General features: G+C 43.6%; 1 long non-coding RNA gene, 1 other non-coding gene and 1 pseudogene across 2 annotated transcripts; 2 read left to right on the plus strand and 1 right to left on the minus strand.

Annotated features, from left to right (window-relative positions):
- Window positions 1-1254: 1254 nt before the first annotated feature.
- Twf1-ps1 (twinfilin actin-binding protein 1, pseudogene 1) lies at window positions 1255-2448 on the plus strand (annotated as a pseudogene).
- A 583-nt stretch (window positions 2449-3031) lies between these two features.
- On the plus strand, window positions 3032-9297 carry LOC148006028 (uncharacterized). The gene is made up of 2 exons (XR_015620479.1): window positions 3032-5949; window positions 8272-9297. It is a non-coding gene; the product is annotated as an uncharacterized LOC148006028 (long non-coding RNA).
- A 7403-nt stretch (window positions 9298-16700) lies between these two features.
- Window positions 16701-23570, minus strand: LOC148006029 (uncharacterized). Its single transcript, XR_015621445.1, has 3 exons — window positions 22218-23570; window positions 21973-22110; window positions 16701-18262 (listed from the first exon to the last, which is right to left on the minus strand). It is a non-coding gene; the product is annotated as an uncharacterized LOC148006029 (transcript).
- Window positions 23571-24789: the final 1219 nt, after the last annotated feature.

Raw genomic sequence — 24789 nt, forward strand, 5'->3', positions numbered from 1 at the left:
AGGAGGAGGAGAAGGCAGGAAATGATCAAACTAAGAGCTGAAATCAACCAAATAGAAACAAAAAGGACTATACAAAGAATCAACAGAACCAAAAGCTGGTTCTTTGAGAAAATCAACAAGATAGATAAACCCTTAGCCAGACTAACCTGAAGACACAGAGAGTAGATCCAAATTATTAAAATCAGAAATGAAAACGGAGACATAAGAACAGAATCAGAGAAAATTCCAAAAATCATCAGATCCTACTACAAAATCCTATATTCAACAAAACTTGAAAATCTGCAGGAAATAGACAATTTCCTAGACAGATACCAGGTACCGAAGTTAAATCAGGAACAGATAAACCAGTTAAACAACCCCATAACTCCTAAAGAAATAGAAGCAGTCATCAAAAGTCTCCCAACAAAAAGAACCCAGGTCCAGATGGGTTCAGTGCAGAATTCTATCAGACCTTCATAGAAGACCTCATACCAATACTATCCAAACTACTCCACAAAATTGAAACAGATGGAGTGCTACCGAATTCCTTCTATGAAGCCACAATTACTCTTATACCTAAACCACACAAAGACTCAACAAAGAAAGAGAACTTCAGACCAATTTCCCTTATGAATATTGACGCAAAAGTACTCAATAAAATTCTTGCAAACCGAATCCAAGAGAACATCAAAACAATCATCCACCATGATCAAGTAGGCTTCATTCCAGGGATGCAGGGATGGTTTAATATATGGAAAACCATCAACATAATCCACTATATAAACAAACTGAAAGATAAAAACCACATGATCATTTTGTTAGATGCTGAGAAAGCATTTTACAAAATTCAATACCCCTTAATGATAAAAGTCCTAGGAAGAATTCAAGGCCCATACCTAAACATAGTAAAAGCCATATACAGCAAACCAGTAGCTAATATTAAACTAAATGGAGAGAAACTTGAAGCAATCCCATTAAAATCAGGTACTAGACAAGGCTGCCCACTCTCTCCCTACTTATTCAATATAGTTCTTGAAGTTCTAGCCAGAGCAATCAGACAACAAAAGATCAAAGGGATACAGATTGGAAAGGAAGAAGTCAAAATATCACTATTTGTAGACGATATGATAGTATATTTAAGTGATCCCAAAAGTTCCACCAGAGAACTACTAAACCTGATAAACACCTTCAGCAAGTGACTGTGTAAAAAATTAACTCAAATAAATCAGTAGCCTTCCTCTACACAAAAGAGAAACAAGCTGAGAAAGAAATTAGGGAAACCTGCGCCGGAGCCGGGAACCCGCGGCCGTCGCCATGTCCCACCAGACCGGCATCCAAGCAAGTGAAGACGTCAAAGAGATCTTTGCCAGAGCCAGAAATGGGAAATACCGACTTCTAAAAATATCGATTGAAAATGAGCAACTGGTGGTCGGGTCCTGTAGTCCGCCTTCAGATTCCTGGGAACAGGATTACGATCCCTTTGTCTTGCCCCTGCTGGAGGACAAGCAACCGTGCTATGTGTTATTCAGGTTAGATTCTCAGAATGCCCAGGGATATGAGTGGATATGCATTGCATGGTCTCCAGATCATTCTCATGTTCGTCAAAAAATGCTGTATGCGGCAACAAGAGCAACTCTGAAAAAAGAATTTGGAGGTGGCCACATTAAAGATGAAGTGTTTGGAACAGTAAAGGAGGACGTATCACTACATGGATATAGAAAGTATCTTCTCTCCCAGTCGTCTCCTGCCCCTCTGACTGCAGCAAAGGAAGAATTAAGGCAGATTAAAATCAGTGAGGTACAAACTGACGTGAGTGTGGACACAAAGCATCAGACACTACAAGGAGTAGCATTTCCTATTTCTCGAGATGCCTTCCAGGCTTTGGAAAAACTGAGTAAGAGACAGCTCAACTATGTGCAGTTGGAAATAGATATAAAAAATGAAACAATAATTTTGGCCAACACAGAAAATACAGAACTAAAAGATTTGCCAAAGAGGATTCCCAAGGATTCAGCACGCTACCATTTCTTTCTGTATAAGCATTCCCACGAAGGAGACTACTTAGAGTCCGTAGTTTTTATTTATTCAATGCCCGGATACACGTGCAGCATAAGAGAGCGGATGCTGTATTCCAGCTGCAAGAGCCCTCTGTTAGATATTGTAGAAAGACAACTGCAGATGGATGTGATCAGAAAGATTGAGATAGACAATGGGGATGAACTGACGGCAGATTTCCTGTACGATGAAGTCCATCCCAAGCAGCATGCACATAAGCAGAGTTTTGCTAAACCAAAGGGTCCTGCGGGAAAGAGAGGGATTAGAAGATTGATTAGGGGTCCAGCGGAAGCAGAAGCCACTACTGATTAAAATTGTCTTATTAAATGTTGCAATATAGTTTTGTAAGATTTCCAGCTTTTAGTACAAGGAGAACTGAAATCATTCCATGTTGATATAGTTGGGAGGAAAATTGTACTTTTTGAAAAATAGCACTTTTCACTTCTATGTATTTTTTAAATTAATGCTATAGAAGACTCATGGTTTTTATTTTTTAGTTAAAGCTAGACAAGGTTTCAACATAGTAATGTTTGGTTTTGTCACACTGTTTTCATAGCGTGTTGATTCCACACTTTCACATAATCTTCAATGAAAGCATAAGGACTTGCTTTTTAGAACTCTGTAGTGAGTTCTGTTTGCCTATAAGGGAAGTGGAACAACCCGGAGACACTCGCACTTCTTTCGAGTGTTAAGGAGCCTAGGAGGAGCAGGCAGCCGCTTGCTTTGAGCATGCTCAGGTGGGGCTGTCCGCCGCTGTGGGGAAGGCACCCTGCAGCAGGGCTTCCTGCCCCACCTCTCCATTGTAGTAGTGTCCAGATCTCAGAAACGCAGCTTGAACCCAGCTTCAAAGGTACCAGATGCCTCAGGCTTTCTCATGGCGATGGAAGACTGCAGTCTTGTAAGGTCTTTGCAGAGCTCTCGGTTGACGATTTCCAAAGGGATTGTGAAAAGACTGTGAAGCCAGCTGTTCACCTTCAGATGGAGATTCAAGTGTTGAAGGATTAAAAATTAATAATAAGCCGCCTAGCTACCCAAAAAGAAGAGGTAGGGTCTGTGAGAACATGAACTTTTCACCCCTCCCTTGCTGTACAATGGTTCCCGGAACATTCTTGCATGAAAAGTTTCCTGGAACAGCCACAATGACCCATAGCCTCCGGCCACAATGGTCCAACGGCCCTGTAAAATGTCACTACCCCTAATCACAATGTCACAAAGTCCTGGGTGTGTTGCCTAGTGTTACACATGACTAGCATATGACCTAAATGTATGGGCAGTTTATGGTTTTGGAATTCCCCTCCTCCCTCCCTCTTGATCCCCCTGGTTTGTGGTTTTTTCCTTTATAAGCTCTGTGAAAATTCAGGTCAGGGTCGAACTCCTCTACTCCCAGTGTGGCGTATGAGTCTCGACCCCAGCATGCTGGCCTGAGCTCTCGTTTCATCTCGCTCACAATAAATCTTCCTCGTGTGATTACAGCAGGTCGGTGTCTGTGTCCTACTGGGTGCGCGTCTTTCCCGAGACTTGAGTGGGGGGCTCCCTTCGGGGGTCTTTCATTTGGGGGCTCGTCCGGGATCTGCGCGACCACCCAGGGGTCCTAGACCCACTTGGAGGTAAGATTCTCTGTTTTATCTCAGCGCTGTGTCTGGGTCTGTGTCTATGTTCTGTCTGGGAATCTGGTGCGATCGCTGTTTCAGTTTTGCGGACGCTCAGTGAGACCGCGCTCCAGGAAGGAGAGCGGGGTGGATAGGGATAGACGTGTCCAGGTACCCACCGTCCGTTCGCCCTGGGAGACGTCCCAGGAGGACAAGGGGGGACCAGGGACGCCTGGTGAACCCCATCTGATAGGTCCAGAGGAGACTTTACTCCTTGACGACCGGTTTGTTAGGCAAGGTCTGCGACCTGCCGATCAGTTTCAGTGCCTCTGGTCGACACGAAGTCGACGTCGGTTTTGTTTTTTTTTTTTTTCTCTTTTGTTTGTGCTCGTGTGTGTGAGTGTGTGTGAATTAAGTCCTGTAGTCTGTGTTTTTCGGTACCGGTTTAAGGTCTTAGTGCACTGTCTGGGCAGATGAAGGATTCCTGCCCTGTGCACGAGAGTCTTAGTGCACTGTCTGGGCAGAAGAAGGTTTCCTGCCCTGTGCACGGGTGGAAGAAGGTTCCCCACCCCGAAATGGCGCCTGTGAGTAGATGAAGGATTCCTACTCCGAATAGTCTTTTTCTTTCTTTTTTTCCTTTTTAGAAAGCGCACCGGGGGACGCCCCAATCGCGCAGGCTCTGGGACGCATGAGAGACGTTCCACGAGTCAGCCTTTGTTGGGTCCTGGCTCTGGGACGCATGAGAGACGTTCCACAAGCCGAATTTTGTCAGGAGGACCCGGCAACGGACAGTCAAAAAGATCTGACTGTGACTTTGGAGGTCATGTTCGGCTGCCTATTTAAGTATAGGCACGGACAAGTGTGCTTAGATGTGTTAGTGTTTGTTGTCTGTATTCTGTTTCTGTGTTTGGTATCCCAGAAGCAGCTAAGGTTAAGCTGCAGTTTGGGCCAGGTACTGAAGGTACCAGGCATCTGTGGAAATTGGTTATAGGATGCTTTGTCTTGGTCTTGTTTGTCTGGATTGTTTTCTGTGGTATTGTCCAGTGTTTTTTTGACTTTTGTTTCGTGTTTGAATTTGGACTGACGACCGTGTTTAAAATCTTGGACTGACGACTGTGTTTGAAATCATGAAACTGTTTGCTTTGTTCGTCGAAGAGTTTTACTTGGTCCCCTTAATGCTTAGTAAGAAACTTAATCTTATGGACCCCGCTCTAGTGGCGGTGTGTTGGTTGATAGCCAAAGTTAATTTTTAAAATAGTGTTTTATCTGTGCTTGTGCTCGCAGCACACAGTAGAGGGGAGCGAAATTAGCTGCGGAGCTGCTGCAGCGAGCATGGGGACTTCTCAAGTCTCACCCAATTTTTCTGGCTCTTCAGGAGCTGTTTAAAAGGAAAAGGCTTAAGGTAAAAAGAAACACTATAGAGAGATTTCTTAGTGAATTACTACACCTTGGTTCGCGATCTCTGGGAATCTCATGGTGGACAGCTGAGATAAGCTGGAAAAGGATTTAAATTTTGCTTGGGAGCAAAGAATCTTAAAGGTGGAGTTTCAGCCGGTATGACACTTAGTGCGTAGCTGCCTAAAAGATCAGAAATGCTGTTAATAGGCTATAAAAAAGGGACAGGCTGTGTTAGAAATGCTACAGAAGAATAATCTAAAAAGGCTGAGAGCTAGGTGGGGCTATAAGGAAAACAAGAACAGGAAAGGAATTTCTGACATTTGCTCACAGAAGGAGAGTGCTCATTTAGAGAAGTTCTTTAAGGAAGCCTGCCTTATCTGCTGTCTTTATTCCAAGGGAGGAGTCAGTCTCCAGCACTAAATTACTTGGAGGTAGCCAAGGTCAGGATTAATGTTTTCTTTTCCATGGGCCTTTAAACCCAGTGAGACAGTTTGGTAAAGGGCTACTACTGAGGTCCTGATAGCCCCAGGTGAACTGGTTACAATTCTTTTATCAGCCCCCTGGCATCTAGCACCCAGGTTCTAACCATCTCTCCATCCTTTTGTTATTAGTTGTTACTAGAAGCCTAGTGTCATTTGGAGGCTGGTTCTCTTGAGAGGCAAAGCCATGGAGCTGACACTGACAATGGCCTTTTTGTTCCAAGAAAGGCCTCCTGGTTTAGCTGTGTGACTAAATGCTGTTTGCCCTCTTCGGTAGACTCTATTCTCAAGATTCTCTTGTTTTCTCACCATCCCATTTGATATGCTTGTTAGTAACTGTTACAGGTCTTCTTTACCACCGAGGAAAGACAGAATCCTACTAGAGGCCTGAAAGAATGTTCCAGACATGGATGGAAGGCTCCTGACTGTTGACTTCAATACGCCTGAAGGTAGGGAGTGCTCCAGGTCTGCCCCCAGGCTCCAAGGGTGGGTCTCCTAGGGGCTGGAAAATGCCCCACCAATCTGGCTAAGATAAGGAAAAGATATGAAGAGAAAGTTACAGAAACTTGAAGGGTTAAGCTAAGTCGCTGAGAGAGTTATTGTAAGTTGATGCATGGTTCAGGGTCTGTGCAGAAAAGTGGACAGCACCTAATAGCTGTAGAAGAAGATGCAGAGAGACAGAAAAAAAAAAGAAAGAAAGAAAGAAGGTAAAGAGTGCAGGAAGCTAGGGAAGAAAAGAGACTAAAAGAAGAGGAAGCTAGAGAGCTAAAGAGAGATAAAAGACAAGAGAGGAACATATACTGGCCACAGTAGTTAGGGAACCTAGGAAGACAGTACCTGGCAACAGAAGAGAATTCCTGGCTAAAGATCAGTGTGCCTAATGCAAAGAAAAAAAAGACACTGGGTCAGGGACTGCCCCAAAAAGAACAAGAGGGGACACTGGAGAGCCTCTTGGTCCTAGAGTGCTGGCTATGTACAGAGATAGAAGGGAAGTGTGGATGCAGGGACCCAATGCTCTGTGCTCCTATGCCCCCCTCCAGTGGGCCAATATCCAAAGACCTTGGGTACAGGGGCCTACTGGCAACAAACAATACTTATGGACTGCCCGAAGAACAGTGGACCTTGGCGTGGGCCGGGTAACCCACTAGTTCATAGTCATCCCTGACTGCCCCTATCCCTTGCTCATGAGAAAATTGCTCTCCAAAATGGCTTGCGTGGGCTGAAATGGCTGGGTGAGGCCATGTGTATGCATATCTACAGACTGTGTATGCGGAGCTTAAGACCTGTCTCAGTGCACCAGTACCTGATGCTGGGAGACGAATGGCTTAGCGCTGTTCTACTTGGAACATATCACTCCTGCCAGCCGGGCACTAACAATTATCACCCAATCCAGGACTTAAACTGTGATAGAGTGGCTGATGTTCTGCCTTTGAATAGAGTGTCCCAAAAGATGGGACCACTGGTCAGCTGCCATGGACTAGATTCTCCACCGGTTGGGGACAATCTGGTCACCTTGCTGCCCAATCCGGACCTGGAGCCACCACAGCACGAGTGTCAAGTACTGGCAGAAGCCCATGGGTGGAGGAAAGACCTCTGCGACTGGCTGATTGACCCCTGCTGAAAGCCGAGGACCTTGTCCACAGACGGGAACAGTTCTCTTCATGAATGAAGGTCAGAGACAAGTGGGTGCTGCCATGGTGGACAACACAATGTCATCTGGGATGGCTGAACCTCTACCCCCCCCCAGTACATCAGCACTGCAGATGCCTTTACCATCTCTTGGATGCCCTGGTGAAGCCAACAACTGTGAGTACTATTCATTGCTCAGGATATCAGGAGGGAAGAGATTCAGTGACATGGGGCAATAACGAAGCAGATAAAGTGGCTCGAAAAATGGTTATGCAGGAGCCCATCCTGGTTGCAGGCCTGCAAGAGACAGCCACTGGGAACTGGGATCGGACTAAGGGATGGCCTCACTTAGAAAAGGCCCAAATTGCTTAAAAGATAAAGGACAATGGCACATTGAGGGGAAAGCTATACTTCCCAGAGAACAAAGAAAAGACTCACTTTGCCAAATACAGAAATGGACTCAATTAGGAGATAAAAAGTTTGTCCAAGTAGTTAAGTGTATGTAATAGACTTTAAGATTTTAGCCAGAGAGACAGTAGAAAGTATAAGGTATGTCAATAAGTGAATGCTTAGCAAGCAAACAGGGCAAAGAGACCTAGAGAGTTTGGTGAAAAGTCGAAGTGAACTTCACTGAGATAAAACCAGAAAAATATAATCACAAGTATCTCCTAGTGCTTGTAGATGCTTTTTCAGGAATAGATAGAAGCTTTCCTCACCAAACAAGAGACGGCCTCTGCAATCATCAAGAAGATACTGGAAGAAATCTTCCCCTGATTTGGAATGCCCAAGGTAATCTGGTCAGACAACGGCCCTACTTTCGTTGCCAAGGTAAGCCAGGGTGTGGCCAAGTATTTAGAGGTCAATTGGAAATTACATTGTATTTACAGACCTCAAAGTTCAGGACAGGTAGGGTAAATAAATAGAACTCTAAAAGAGACCCTGACCAAATTAACCATGGAGACTGGCACAGACTGGGTGACACTCCTTCCCTCTTGCTCTCTTCAGAGCAAGAAATACCCCTTCCAGATTCAGCCTTACCCCCTTTGAGATCTTATATGGGGCCTCAGCCCCCCTGACTGTATTAGATGATGTTACTGAACCAACATGTCATAGTGCCATAGTAATAATGATTTGTGTGCCAGGCTAAAAGACCTACAGGTGATACAGAAAGAAATCTGCTCACAGCTGACAGCAGCCTATGCCCCGGAGACCCCTGAGACATCCCATCAGTTCCAGGTTGCAGCTACACTGAGTCCAGACACTCGAGCCTCGCTGGAAAGGACCGTACCTGGTGCTGCTGACCACCCTGACAGCTGTCAATTCTCAGCCCTCACCAGCCGTGTACTAGCTGTTGGGGCTGAGAGCTGGGACCTAGAGGGAAATTCAGTCATGTTTGTCCTGGGTTCTATCAAGATAGGTGTGGGATAGGCTTGATTTCCATTACAAATGATGTAACATTGCATATGTTAGTACTCTTAACACTTCTTGGGACTGTGCCTCAGGGATCACAGTCCGTATAAGCTTAGAAGTTCTAAAAGCTAGTCATGACCTTGGTGGATAGGCTTGGATAGTGTCCAGGTTAGAATCCTCATGTTAAGACTACAATACCAAGCTGTTATGCTAGATGAAGCTGAGTTCTCCATGAAGTTCTAGGATTAGAACTATTAACAAAAAAAGAAGAAGTGGGGAATGAAGGATTAAAAATTAATAATAAGCCGCCTAGCTACCCAAAAAGAAGAGGTAGGGTCTGTGAGAACATGAACTTTTCACCCCTCCCTTGCTGTACAATGGTTCCCGGAACATTCTTGCATGAAAAGTTTCCTGGAACAGCCACAATGACCCATAGCCTCCGGCCACAATGGTCCAACGGCCCTGTAAAATGTCACTACCCCTAATCACAATGTCACAAAGTCCTGGGTGTGTTGCCTAGTGTTACACATGACTAGCATATGACCTAAATGTATGGGCAGTTTATGGTTTTGGAATTCCCCTCCTCCCTCCCTCTTGATCCCCCTGGTTTGTGGTTTTTTCCTTTATAAGCTCTGTGAAAATTCAGGTCAGGGTCGAACTCCTCTACTCCCTGTGTGGCGTATGAGTCTCGACCCCAGCATGCTGGCCTGAGCTCTCGTTTCATCTCGCTCACAATAAATCTTCCTCGTGTGATTACAGCAGGTCGGTGTCTGTGTCCTACTGGGTGCGCGTCTTTCCCGAGACTTGAGTGGGGGGCTCCCTTCGGGGGTCTTTCAGTGTCATTTAAGAGAAACAACTAAAGGAAGTGTCTGACCTTTCAAGGTTTTTTGGTTTTTCTTTTTCTTTTCTTTTCTTTCTTTTTTTTTTTTTGTATTTTTTTTCTTCTCTTTGAAACCATGTGTCTTAAAGGAGATTGTCATATTGCTTGGGAGCAAGTTTTCAGACCTAAAATTATTGATTTCTAATACTTAGTAGGCTAGCACAGAGAATACGTAGCCTAAGGCTCTTTTGTCAATTAATAATGCCTCGGAACACGGGCTTTCTGAAGCTTGGTTACTTTCAGTTAAAACCTAAAGAGTTTGAGCCTCAAGAGTTCATTGTTACTTGAAATAGAGGGAGTTAGAACACTTGGTATTTAATCTGCTAAACCTACTGCAGAGCCATAACTCAGAAGTTTGGAAGCGGACTGACGTGTCCGGGATTTGGAAGACCTTGACCTGAACCTCATGCTGCCTGAGATGATGTCAGTAATGTACATTTCATGGAATGAACTATGAAGCACCCATTGCAGAGCCTTATTACCTAAGGTAATACATGCGCCTTTCAGAAATTCTGTGTGGACTCACCTAGATCACAGAGGAATTACGATCTGATGGAAGTTTTTAAAAATAGATTTGTGTGTTTTGTTTGTTTACAAATACGTAGACTTTACTACTTAAATATGCAGGAGAGTTGATGGTAATGTTGCTCTTGTTTACGAGAGGTAAACTTTTTAGTCGTGCGTGTGTACACGCCCATAGAGTGCTGCAGTGAGAGACCTGGAGCTGTGACGCAGACCTTCCAGAGCTGCCGTTTCAAGCAGAGGGGGTGCTTTGCGTCCTGGGTCCAGACCCGGTGGGGACTGTTCTGAAGCAGTGTGTGCAATGATGCGCTGAAGCTTGTCACACTACAGCGGTCACTGACATTCCACAGAGATGTGACCTTGTAACCTACTAATAATCAAACCAATGATTGCTGAGAATCACGTATGCATTTGTCTTACGGAATAACCCATTGTTTACAGTATGTTTTAGGTGACAATAGATGTGAATAACATTCCCAATAAATTTATATAGCAGTGAAAAATGAAAAAAAAAAAGAAATTAGGGAAAGGACACCCTTCATAATAGTCCCAAATTATGTAAAGTACCTCGGTGTGATTTTACCCAAGCAAGTGAAAGATCTGTATGATAAGAACTTCAAGCCTCTGAAGAAAGAAATAGAAGAAGATCTCAGAAGATGGAAAGATCTCCCATGCTTATGGATTGGCAGGATTAATATAGTAAGAATGGACATTTTACCAAAAGCGATCTACAGATTCAATGCAATCCCCATCAAAATTCCAATCCAATTCTTCATAGAGTTAGACAGAACAATTTGCAAATTCATCTGGAATAACAAAAAACCCAGGATAGCTAAAACTATCCTCAACAATAAAAGGACTTCCAGGGGAATCACTATCCCTAACTCAAGCAGTAATACAGGGCAATAGTGATGAAAACTGTATGGTATTGGTACAGAGACAGACAGATAGACCAGTGGAATAGAATTGGAGACCCAGAAAGGAACCCACACACCTATGGTCACTTGATTTTTGACAAAGGAGCCAAAACCATCCAATGGAAAAAAGATAGCATTTTCAGCAAATGGTGCTGGTTCAACTGGAGGTCAGCATGTAGAAGAATGCAGATCGATCCATTCTTATCACTCTGTACAAAGCTTAAGTCCAAGTTGATCAAGGACCTCCACATCAAACCAGATACACTCAAAGTAAGAAAAGAAAAAGTGGGGAAGAATCTCGAACATATGAGCACTGGAGAAAACTTCCTGAACAAAACACCAATGGCCTATGTTCTAAGATCATGAATCGACAAATGGGAACTCTTAAAACTACAAAGCTTCTATAAGGCGAAGGACACTGTTGTTAGGACAAAACAACAACCAACAGATTGGGAAAAGATCTTTACTGGTCCTACAACAGATAGAGGGCTTATATCCAAAATATACAAAGAACTTAAGAAGTTAGACTGCAGGGAGACAAATAACCCTATTAAAAAATGGGGTTCAGAGCTAAACAAAGAATTCACAGCTGAGGAATGCTGAATGGCTGAGAAACACCTAAAGAAATGTTCAACATATTTAGTCATAAGGGAAATGCAAATCAAAACAACCCTGAGATTCCACCTCACACCAGTCAGAATGGCTAAGATCAAAAAACTCAGGTGACAGCAAATGCTGGCGAGGATGTGGAGAAAGAGGAACATTCTTCGATTATTGGTGGGATTGCAGACTGGTTCAACCATTCTGGAAATCAGTCTGGAGGTTCCTCAGAAAATTGGACATTGAACTACCTGAGGACCCAGCTATACCTCTCTTGGTCATATACCCTAAAGATGCTCCAACATATAACAAAGACACATGCTCCACTATGTTCATAGCAGCCTTATTTATAATAGCCAGAATCTGGAAAGAACCCAGATGCTCTTCAACAGAGGAATGGATACAGAAAATGTGGTACATCTATACAATGGAATAGTACTCCACTATCAAAAACAATGACTTTATGAAATTCATAGGCAAATGGATAGAACTGGAAAACATCATCCTGAGTGAGGTAACCCAATCACAGAAAAACACACATGGTATGCGCTCATTGATAAGTAGCTATTAGCCCAAATGCTTGTACTACCCTAGATGCACAGAACACATGAAACTCAAGGATGACCAAAATGTAAATGCTTCACTCCTTCTTTAAAAGGCAAACAAGAATACCTTTGGGAGGGGATAGGGAGGCAAAGTTTAGAATAGAGACTGGAGGAATGCCCATTCAGAGCCTGCCCCACATGTAGCCCATACATATACAGCCACCAAACTAGATAAGATAGATGAAGCAAAGAAGTGCAAGCTGACAGAAACCGGATTAGATCTCTCCTGAGAGACACAGCCAGAATATGGCAAACACATAGGCGAATGCCAGCAGTGAACCACAGAATTGAGAACGGGACCCCGTTGAAGGATTCAGAGAAAGGACTGAAAGAGTTTGAAGGGACTTGAGACCCCATATGAACAACAATGCCAACCAACCAGAGCTTCCAGGGACTAAGCCACTACCCAAAGAGTATACATGGACTGACCCTGGGCTCCAACTGCATAGGTAGCATTGAATAGCCTAGTAAGGGCATCGGTGGACGGGGAAGCCCTTGGTCCTGCCAAGACTGAACCCCCAGTGAATGGGATTGTTGGGAGGATGGGGAAGGGAACACCGATATAGAAGGGGAGGGAGAGGGGTTAGTGGGATGTTGGCCTGGAAACCAGGAAAGAGAAAAACTATTGAAATGTAAATAAGAAATACCCAATTTAATAAAGATGGAGAAAAAAGATAAAAAGAGAGAGCTGCTTGGAGACTTCACACACATACACACACACACACACACACACACACACACACACACAGAAGCAGGACATGGACAGAGAGATATTTTAGACTAGCAAGCAATCAGAATATAGACTGAGAAATCTCTAGAGAGTAACTATAACATAGAAAGAGACAGACTAGAAAAGCTGGATCAATGGGAGTTGGGGGTTTAGCTCAGTGGTAGAGCATTTGCCTAGCAAGCGTAAGGCCCTGGGTTAGGTCCCCAGCTCCGAAAAAAAGAAAAGAAAGAAAGAAAGGAAGGAAGGAAGAAAGGAAGGAAGGAAGGAAGGAAGGAAGGAAGGAAGGAAGAAAGAAAGAAAGAAAGAAAGAAAAGCTGGATCAAGTAGAACACAGGTCATCAGCTTGGATCCATGATTTGACTTTGAGTTGTTCTTTTTGCTGCTCCCAGACAGCCTTCTCTCAGAATTCCTCTCCAAACCAAGGCTGGTCCTTGGCACAGATCTATAGAACCTAGGTCTCACAGATTCTAGAAACCTCAGATGACCAAGATGGGACTAAACGATCCCCAACATGAATCCTAACCTCAACACTGTTTCCTCTTCTCTCCCTCTCTTCCCTCTCCCTTTCCCTTTTTCCCCTTCCCCCTTCTTATCCTGAAAGACTTGAAACTGACCATGTAGACAGGCTTACCTTAACACCTCAAACTCACAGAGATCCATCTGCCTCAGCCTCCTGAGTGCTTGGATCACCACCACACCTAGCTTCTAAACTGACACAAACACCTTATTGTTTGGCCACTCCTCAACCTAAGAACTGGGATTCTTTTTTTTTTTTTTCCGGAGCTGGGAACTGAACCCAGGGCCTTGCGCTTGCTAGGCAAGCGTTCGAATCTGTATATTCTCTTCATGGATTGAAACCATTTCCTTTGCCCAACTACCTCTGTCTAGCAACCCACTGCACCAGCCAGCACCTCTTCATAGACTCTACCAGCTAGAATACCCACTACCCAGCCATGTACTGGGTCCAAGTTAGGGTCCAAGAATAGCACACAAACCCCTCAGACACCAATCTCACTCAGGTATCAATGGTTATTGGAAACATAAACCAGATCTGATTAATCAGGGTGCAGTCAGGAGTTAAGATTCAAGAAAGCTAGGGGATCTCCAAAGTCCATGAGGCTCTGTGACAAAGTACAAGTTGTTTTTGTCATGGCAAGGAATGATAGGTCAAGTTAAGGTTATGAGCTACCAAATGAAGGTTGAGGGAATATGGCAGAGCTATTGTCAAGTGTTTTTTTTAAAGATTTATTTATTTATTTATTTATTTATTTATTTATTTATTTAATGTATACGAGTACACTGTAGCTGTCTTCAGACACACCAGACCTCATTACAGATGGTTGTGAGCCACCCTGTGGTTGCTGGGAATTGAACTCAGGACCTCTGGAAGAGCAGTCGGAACTCTTAACCGCTGAGCCATTTCTCCAGCCCTATTGTCAAGTTTTAATATTTAATATTCCCCCCTTGAGTTGTATATGGGGTCAAATCATTGACTCCACAGTGTCCTCCATGAGCAGGGGATGATATTGCATCTTAAGATCCATAAGCTGTGCAGCAGAAATTCTTTTCTTAACAAAGGAAACCAAGGCACTACTAGTGCAGGTCCCAAAGCTTAGCATCAGAAAAATAAGCACAGGGGACCAACCAAGGCTGTGATGAGAGAAGTTAACCAAGGGGACCAATTAAAAAGGGTTTTATACCAGCTCCATTGACTGCTTTCTCTGTTGTTCCCTATGGAGGTGGTTACTTCCTAATTCCAGGTGTCCCTGATTACCCCAGAGTGATTAACATAAAAACAATATTGTTCTCCAAGGGTCATAGATAATTCTCCTTCCTTTAGGGACAGTAGATGTAGAGTCCTTCGATTCTATAGGACTACTTCAGCTAAGGAGTCTACTTGATTCTCTAGGAAGGAGGTGACTGAGTGAAACTGGATTAAGTCTTTATCAACTTGTTCACTGAGGTATTTTATATTGCTGATGTCCCATGACTAGAGCTGTCACACCATGCACAGCAGAGCCTGCAATCCCCAATCCTACTAATACCTGTATCAGAATAGGGGTTGTATATTTTTGTGGCAGGAAACCTGTGTGAATGCATCCTCCTGCAGTACCTTCATGACAGGGAACCTGGGGTAGAATACATACCAATATGCACAAGTCAGGGTTTGCCCAATGGTTAAATCGCTAACAGAGAGATAAAGAGTAAGTCCTGAAGTACAGGCAAACCAAAACCCTCCTGGTGCAGCCAGGAGATTCTTCTCTTTTAGCCTGATAGTACTAGAGGCCTGTATCAAAGGCACATTGGAATCAAGGTGAAGTAGGTAGGGAATATCTATTTGACCTAAATACACTTCCCCATGTCTCCCTTAAGGTAAAGGGAGTATCCCAGGAACATGATATGCTATCATTGAGGGGAATCGGCTTGAGGGTCTGGAAAGGTTTGGTATCTGTTGCTGCTATGTCTGTATAGTAGGAGTCTTAGGGTCTGGGCAGAGCCAACGGTCCTCTGTTATATTGGGCTAAATGCTGTTTTAAAACTTAAAGGTAGGGTTGGATAGATGGCTCAGTGATTAAGAGCACTGACTGCTCTTCCGGAGGTCCTGAGTTCAAATCCCAGCAACCACATGGTGGCTCACAACCATCTATAATGAAATCTGATGCCCTTTTCTTGTATGTCTGAAGACAGCTACAGTGTACTAATATATAATAAGTAAATCTTTTTAAAAAATTAAAACTTAAAGGTAGCCAAGACAGTGTCTATTAATGGGGACCCAGGTGACAAATGGAGTCTGGGAAGTACTAGGGAAGGGGTTGTGGAAGACAAATTTGTAGTTCCTGATCCAGGGGGTACAAAGGAACCCTTGTTGGGAAGAAAAGCCTTGGGAATTTCCACCAAAGGTCCTATGGATTTAAAGAGATAGACTTTGGTTAACCTTTGAATGGTGAACATGGTTCCTGGATATTGGCCCATAAGGTATGATCTAAGTCCCCAGGTCCCCCTGGTGTCCTAGTAGGCATAAAGGGGCAGCTGATCCCATTTATTTAAGGTAATGAGGGCTGAGTTGCAAATACAGGGTATCTTACAACTAATATTTATTTCAAATTTTATGTCTAAGTACTCATCAGCAATATTGGGCTCCCAGTGCTTAGCTCAAGTAATGCAAAACCAATGGGGACCACAGAACTCGTCTTCATCTTGACAGTAGGTGTGGTGGTTTAAATATGCTTGGCCCCCAGAGTGGCTCTATTAGGAGGTGTGGCCTTGTTGGAATAGGTGTGGCCTTGTTGGAGGACATGCGTCACTGTGGAAGTGGGTAATGAGACCCTCCTCCTAACCATGTGGGAGCCGATCTTCTCCTAGTGGCCTTCAGATGAAGATGTAGAACTTTCAGCTCCTCCTACACCAAGCCTGCCTGGACACTGCCATGCTTCCACTTTAATTATAATGGACTGAACCTCTGAACCTGTAAACCAGTCCCAATTAAATGTTGTCCTTATAAGAGTTGCCTTGGTCATGGTGTCTCTTCACAGCAATGCAAACCCTAAGACAGTAGGATACCTCAGTTCCCTCAGCCAGACCGACATAATACTGACCTTCCCCACAAAATTCTTTCTCCTCAATGTTTCTAGGTTAGCACCCAGGGGTGAGTCTAGACCCTGGCATCCCAGGGTTTGTCTGTAAATGACATTTTAAATTGGGGAGGCTCATGGGAAGAGGGGAGATCATATTCAGCAATAATTCTGTGTTTAAAAGTCTCTATAGCCATGTCCTTGGCCTATAGTTTCCTGATTTCATAGGCCCTGTGTTTTGGCACAACATCATATTAACAAGAAAGCAAAGCAGATCAAGGGAACATTGTCCCGCGCTATCGTCTCGCCAGCAAGAACATGCGCAGACACCAGGATCCTTCTGCAGCAAAGCGTTTATTACATCTTCAAGAGGAGAGACCCGGGGCCCAGAAAGGCGCTCCTTATAAAACCCTAGCACGGCGCATCCACGCCTGATTGGTCACTTACCCATGATCTCACTGGCACGCCCCGGGGTGGGTAAAGACTTGGCGCGAACACACTCTTGCACATGCGCACACAGCTAGCTTCCTGAAAGGAAATCGGGTTGGCGCAGTGGAAGCCAGCGCCATCTTGTAATGGCGAATGCTATCCCGGCTTTCCACGTGGGGCGCAGTGGAAGCCAGTGCCATCTTGTGATGGCGAATGTTATTGCGGCTTTCCACATCTCCCCCTTTTTGCTTTACTAGAATGAGGCTGGTCTAGGCCTCTGCAGTTACGTCCATCTGCTGTGGCTCCTGTCTTAGGTCGTTCCTCTAATGTCACAGTCTAATGTCGTAGGGTAACCCTATCGCCACCGGGCCCCGTGTCTTAGATTGGTCTGTGCATGAGGAAAGTTGCCCGTCTCTGGATACCGCAGTGCTGTGTGACAGTAACTGCTAAACGACCAAAAAAGGCCAGCCAGAAAATGAGTTAGTGGGGAAATCATGATCACCCTATCACGTGCAATGAGGAAACCTCAGCGATGTAGAAGGGCTGATCAAAGAAGCATTGAGTCTCTCTCATTCCAGTGCAATGGATCCACAAATCCATGGGGTGCAAGAGCAGAGAACTCAGATGCCGACTAATTCCTGAGCATAGATAACCAACTTCCAGGGGAGGTCCCTTGTTCAATGGCCACAAGTGCTCGAGTGACAACGACCTTGTCACGTTTCTGTTGAGATCTGAGTTTGCAAACCAACCATAGCATGAACACTAATCCACAGCATAGGGCTGCACCAAACAGAGCCACTCCTGATAAGTAGTGGGCACCTCATCTGGTTCTCCTCAGCTGCTACCACCAAGGGCCGTAGTCAAGCCGCTCCTATAATAAAATTTAGAATTCCCAATTGTTAGCAACTACTCCAGAAAGTTCACCCACTGTGCTTGCCTAACAATAGATTTGGGGAGGGTAACTCTAGACACTGCAGACACAATGGCTGCAGCAGTAATGGCTGCTACAATAGCAGCGAAAGTAACAAGGTCTTTCCCAGGACAGTTTAGGATCAGTCATTCTTCTCTGGAACAACCAGCAGGCAATGGAACCATGTCTGAGATCTGTACAACCAGGGCAGAGTTCCCCAGTCCACAGCAGCTTCACTCAGATGGCATTCCTGTGAAGCTACAGACTGCAAAATGACAACACCAGTTAAGGCAGCAAGAGTCGCCAGGGGAATGAGGGGGGCAAGGGTAATGGAGTCCAGTCTTCTCCAGAAAGCAGCAGTGCACAGAGGGCCTGAGCGTAGGCCACAGTGGGATGGGACACGCAATGGTTGACAAAAGATGAGGGGGGATCTTCCATCTTCCTCTCAGGGCAGAGGAATGACTCCAGGGACCCGAACCACGAAAGCTGAATCTTCATGCAACCAGGATCAGCAAGTCTCACCAACCACTCAGGCAGCTGGCATACTCTTGTAGCATCCTGTAGAAAAAACACAAACATTCCATCTTCCCCATATAAAATATCTGAACAGGATCATGCCAATACATGCATCTTTCTATTTCACCTAGGCAGAAGTATGCCTAGTTGTAGGGTGCCATAAACACTCAGAGTGTTCCTTGGCATACAAATTTTAAAATTAAATAATTGTATAGCATACAGGGATAACTCCCCCTTTTTATTTATTAAGATATAAACTGTCTAGTATCATTGTCCTCCCTCGTTAAGGGGTCCAGGCAATCTAGTTTGAGTTCTTAAATGGCCTCTAAAGGAACAGTATTTAGTGTTCTTAACCACTAAGCCATCTCTCTAGCACCTCACAAACTTTATTTACCTAAACATAAGCATTAATTAGAAATGTCAAATCCTGTAAATATTGTCCAGATTCAGTCGTACTAGAAATCCCTGAACTGGCAGGGCGAGGCTGGGAATTGAAAGTAAGCAAATGGAGTCTTCCTCTTTTCATATCAACTCCATTACCATTTTCAAAGAGCTGGGTCTATGGTTTTGTTTAGTTGTCTGAGCCAGAGCACTGAAAGGACAGTGAGTTGTCAGACAATTCAAACTGAAATCATCACTCACTGATTTCATGTAGAAAACTTGTCTCTAGTAAAGCATTAAGTAATTGAAATCAATTGTAAACCACAAGCCACACATTGGCTATCAGTATATGAATTGAAAGCTTGATTTAAAAAACAGTTGCTAAAGCACGGAATTTAATAGTCTGTGTTGAAGCAGGGGTAACTCAAGAGAATAGCCTTTTTATTAGATGAACCACCTATAAATACACTAAGTGCATTTTCTATGGGTTGCATGCACAAATTTACAGTAAATACAAAAGCATGCAAAGAGTAAAATTATCAACTTTGCCTGAAAAATTTGTATAAGTGATAGGCCAAATATCAGTATTTTGTAATAACCAATTTGATTGATGTTTGGAATAAGGTATGTTTCACCAGGTTTCTTTTTAAAATACTTCCATGACTCTAGCCTACAATTCTGTATTAACACAACTGAAGCTTTATCTCCAATGAGGATAACAAAGTTAAGTCCTCTGGTAAGGTGAGGTACTTTGGCAATTAACATATCCTTAGAAGCTTAAAATTAGTTTCAAATATTCTTTTCTGGAGTAGTGTAACAGCTACTCCCCAAATATTAAAGCTCATTTTGAGAGCAAAGATTTGTAGTAAAAATTTCCATATACACTGAAAGATTCAAAGTTCTAACTTCTTACATTGAAGAAGCAACAAAATTACATAATACCATTCTTTTTGTAAAATTTTTAATGATATCACTTCATGGGCTCTCTAAAATTATAAGCAAGCTCACAAAATGAAAACTCACAATCGTTATGACGTAAACAAATTGCATAAAATCAATCCTCTAAATCTGTCTTGAAATGGCAGTTGGAGTAAGCAAACTGGCTGTAATGCTCTCACAAGTTCTAAAACCTCATCAATCCTTTGTAAATCCTGTAACAATCTCTACCTGTTTGATTTTTTCTCAATTATAAATAAGTTTGAGTTAGTCAATGCAACACTGGCAATCCTTAATCACAATCTTTAAGTTCTCCTTGTAACACCAGAGCACAACCACAAGGTCACCTGAGTTCTGAGTAGTGACTAGGCAGCTGTCCTTGGGGCAGTAGAATTAGCATTAAAATACAGATAACTTCTGGGCAAACCACAACTTTGGAAAGCAAAACTCAACCTCCAACAAACAATCTAGTCTCCAAAATCCAGTCTCCAAGACACCGAGTCTATCCTTCATGCTACAAAGTTTGACTGCCAATTCCTACACATGAACGCACGATGGTGTAGTCTCCAATACCTCAACAAAGAGACATTGCCCTAAAATTCTTTTAGAAACCTGGTTTCTAGAATAAGAATTCCATAAAAATATTATCTCAATTTAGACCTGTTTCCCTAGGTTGGCTCATGTCACATGTTGTCTAGAATGACTTTATCCAAATTACCAGCTTTATGTCATCTTTTTGTTACTGACATTATACCTTTTTAATCATATCCAATAACTTAAAAGCCAATAGTCCATAACCAAGGCATGTAGAGAATAATTATACATTTAGAACCAATCAGAAACAAAATTGAATTGGCTACACAAATCTTTAATATTTAGACCAAGCACCATTTTTACTTTTCTAGCTATGATTTTAAGAGAAGCACCTTGTCACCTGCTAAGTCTAATAATAAGTCAGGGATTTTTCTAAGAGAAACAGCCATCAGCTCCTGTACCAAAGAAGCTGAGGAGCTGCTGGCGCATTTAAGATCAGTTCGTACAGACGCTCACCCCAGGGCAGCTTCTCCAGCTGACCTAGACTCCTGGCTACAGGTACAGGGCTCCAAGGACTGATTGAAACTGCTTTTAATTCATTTGTTCCTTTTTTGAAACGAGTTAAAACCAAATCAAGATGTGAACGACTGGCAGATAAAGTTTTTACCATTTTCTCTTTTGAACATGAAACATAAAACATTTAAGCAACAAGAAACAAAAACCACAGACATAAACTGACATACATGGACAGCTTGGTGCACCAAGGACAGACAATAGACATAGAGGAAAAACTAGATAGTGTCCCACCAAAGAGACCCAGATTCCAATAGGAGTCAGCAGAGAGGTAGGATTTCCCCTTTCCCACCACTTCCACGGTGACCATCCACTCAAGTGGAGTTGATATGGACGATGGATTGTCTCAATTCCTGGACTAGTCCATCAACGTGTTGAAACCAAATTCCTGTAAGATACTGAGATATATTACGGGATATCTGAGCAGCACGACTGACATTCACAAATGGTATGGAAGTGAAACACAGTCCTGAATATTTCCACTCACAACCCAATTACATTAACTCCATCAAGCTGTGCATGGGCATTGAGATGTCCTTGGGGGTAGGAAAAATGAAACCTGACTGGTCTCAGCTGAAAGTCCTTGAGACCAGGAATCCAAGTAGGCACACTCTGCAAAATACAGCTCTGAAGACAAAAGTTTAGAATTGAGATATCTTTTGTTTGATTCTCCTGAATAAATGTTTCAGGCGGTCTACCTCTATCAAATCTGATCAGTATGACTCTGTGAAGTTTCCAGAGCCTAATCACACCTTTTACAAGCACAAAGACAAAATTTTTCTCCCAAAATACTGTGTTCCTTTTATCTCCTTTTCTTTTCTTTTTTTCTTTAGAGACCTTTTCTCCCTCCGACATACTTTCTTGTTGCTCTGTAAGGATCCTCTGACCTGTCCTAACAGCTGTAACGGCTTCCCACACAAAGAAAAAAATAAACAAAATTACCAGCCTTGCCCACAAAGGATCCATAACTTTCAGTTTCTTCACAGTGGCTCTCCACCTAGGCCCATATCTTTCTTCTTCATAGCGAGCTGCCTCATCTTCTAAATCCTCTTCCTCAGAGGGGCTAAGCTCATCTGTTTCTGAACTATCAAGCCCCAAAGCCTCTAACTCCTTTACCGGATAAAGGCTTTTCCTTTTCGGGGCTTTCTCCTCCTTTCCCTGTTTCTCTCCCGGGCGTCCATTCCCCTATCTCTCGCTTCCTCGGATCCAAGGTCCTTGGAAGGGTCTTTTTTCTTATGTGTACCTTTTCTCTTTGAGCTCTTTAATCTTTCATTCCGCTCTGTTTCTGACATGCTGTATCAAGACCAAACATGCCTCTCAGAGCTTACCTGCAGTTCTGGACCCTCTCTGCGAACGGAGGCTCTCCTGGGCGCTGGTGATGGTGAGGCGTTTTTTCCGGGTTTCGGCACCATATGTCCCGTGCTATCGTCTCGCCAGCAAGAACACGCGCAGACACCAGGATCCTTCTGCAGCAAAGCATTTATTACATCTTGAAGAGGAGAGACCCGGGGCCCAGAAAGGCGCTGCTTATAAAACCCTAGCACGGCGCGTCCACGCCTGATTGGTCGCTTACCCATGATCTCACTGGCACGCCCCGGGGTGGGCAAAGACTTGGCGTGAACACAATCTTGCACATGCGCACACAGCTAGCTTCCTGAAAGGAAGTCGGGCTGGCGCAGTGGAAGCCAGTGCCATCTTGTGATGGTGAATGTTATTGCGGCTTTCCACAGAACATCAATCAGCCTTATCTTTAGTGAGTCCTCTGAGTGTGGCCCGATGATTCATCAGCAGTCTGAATCCTGGTGTTTTGGGGGAACCTCAGATGGGAGTGGTGGATCCAAGTTCGGATCTCATCAACCTTTACAGCAGTGGGTGTGGTCAGGATTATAATGTAAGGTTCCTTCCAGCAAGGGGTTAAAGATTCCCTCTGATATCTCTTGATCAGGACCAGGTCACCAGATTGGAACCAATGGTGGTTGGCATGTAGCAGGTCATGCAAAGGTTGAACATAGGAGTGGATCTGGACTTCCTGGAGTGCCTGGATTGATTTAAGAATAAGATAATCAGAGATATCTGCTAATAGGTATGTTCTAGTATTTGGAAGGATTGGAGGATGTCTTCCAAACATTATCTCATAAGAGGTCACTCCCTCTATGCAGGGGGTGCTCCTGACTCACAGAAGGACAAAGGGAAGAGGGATATGCAGTCATCGCCAGTTTTTAGGGCTAATTTGATTAGGGTCTCTTTTAAAGTCTGATTCTTCCCTTCTACTTGTCCTGAACTCTGGGGCTTGTATTCAGCTTCCAATTTATCCCATGCTTGTGCTAAGGCCTGACTGACCCTGCAAGACAAAGCCAGAACCATTATCTGATCACAGAGCTGTTGGGGTCCTGAACTGTGGAATTATTTCTTCTATAAGTTTTTAACTTACTCTTTGGGCTGTTTCTTTCTTGGTGGGGAATACCTCTGTCCATCTTGAAAAAGAATCAACAAATATTAAGAGATGTTTATAACAATTTTCCTGGCTTTACCTCTGTGAAGTTCATCTCCAGAAGACATCTGATGCAAATCCTCTTTCTCTTTTGACTCGTGTCCTTTTTAGGGCTAGCCTGGCCATTTAACAAGCGTGACACCCATTGAAATTTTGCAGTTCTTTAGTCAAATCTGGACATAAAACTTGGGAGCAACCAATACTTTTATCATATTTACCCCTAAGTGGGTGCTGTCATGGAGTTGCATGTTAAGATTCTTCCTAAGTCCCTTGTTATGATTCTTCTTCAGTCTTCCCCATGTCTTTATCTATCTTCAAAGTAGTCTTTGGCATCCAGAGACCTGTGTGCCTTCTGGTACTTAGCAGTGCCTGGAGCAGAGCCCCGGCACTGGAGCAGATTCCACACAGCCCACACCCCAGTTGCAGCTTGGCTCCCCAGGTATTCTGACACATCCAGGATCACAGGATCACAGAATCACAGGAAGGACAGGCTCCAGTCATGGACAGGGAGGCTAGATAACATCAGAGATAACCAGATGGTGAGAGGCAAGCATAAGAACATAATCAACAGAAACCAATTGACTTGGCAACATCAGAATCCAGTTCTTCCACCACAGCAAGTCCTGGATACCCCATCACACCTATAAAGCAAGATTCAGATCTAAACATTCATTTCATGAAGCTGATAGAAGACATTAAGAAAGACATAAATAACTCCCTTAAAGAAATATAGGAGAGGGGTTGGGGATTTAGCTCAGTGGTAGAGAGCTTGCCTAGGAAGTGCAAGGCCTTGGGTTCGGTCCCCAGCTCCGAAAAAAAAGAACCAAAAAAAAAAAAAAAGAAATATAGGAGAACACACGTAAACAAGTAGAAGCCCTTAAAAAAGGAAACACATAAATACCTTAAAGAAATACAGGAGAACACAAACAGGTCAAAGAATTGAACAAAACAGTCCAGGATCTAAAAATGGAAATAGAGGGCTGGAGAGATGGCTCAGCGGTTAAGAGCACTGACTGCTCTTCCAGAGGTCCTGAGTTCGATTCCCAGCAACCACATGGTGGCTCACAACCATCTGTAATAGGATCTGATGCCCTCTTCTGGTCTGTTCAAAGACAGTGACAGTGTACTCACATACATGGAATAAATAAATAAAGCTTTAAAAAATAAAAATAAAAATGGAAATAGAATCATCAAAGAAAACTCAAAGGAAGACATCCCTGGAGATGGAAAACCTAGGAAAGAGGACAGGAATGGTAAGGAACTCAAAAGTGTACATGGGTTTGGGATGGTTGGGTGAATGTCTTCCACCCTCTTAATCACCTCCCTCAGATCTTGCATTGGTCTACAGTCTTTTCCTCTGGTTTTTAACTGATAGCAAAGGTGTGTTCCATGGAGAATGACAAGGAACTAGGATTCCATGCTCTTGAAGTCGATTAATATGGGGCCTGATACCCTGAAGACCTTCTTGTGACACAGACTACTGCCTTATTCTTAAAGGGCTAGCAGTAACTTTTAGATCTACTATAACCAAGAAAGGTGAGAAGCTAGCCCAGGGGCATTATTTTCAGCCCATACTTAGGGTATCTGGGCAATACATCCTTTCAGGAGGGGTGGTAGAGGGCCCTTTGGCCCTCTGATTTTCTTTGGCTGCAGG

Source organism: Rattus norvegicus, chromosome 5 (assembly GCF_021556685.1).
Source record: "Rattus norvegicus strain SHRSP/BbbUtx chromosome 5, alternate assembly SHRSP_T2T, whole genome shotgun sequence".
In the NCBI taxonomy this organism is placed as follows: Eukaryota; Metazoa; Chordata; class Mammalia; order Rodentia; family Muridae; genus Rattus; species Rattus norvegicus.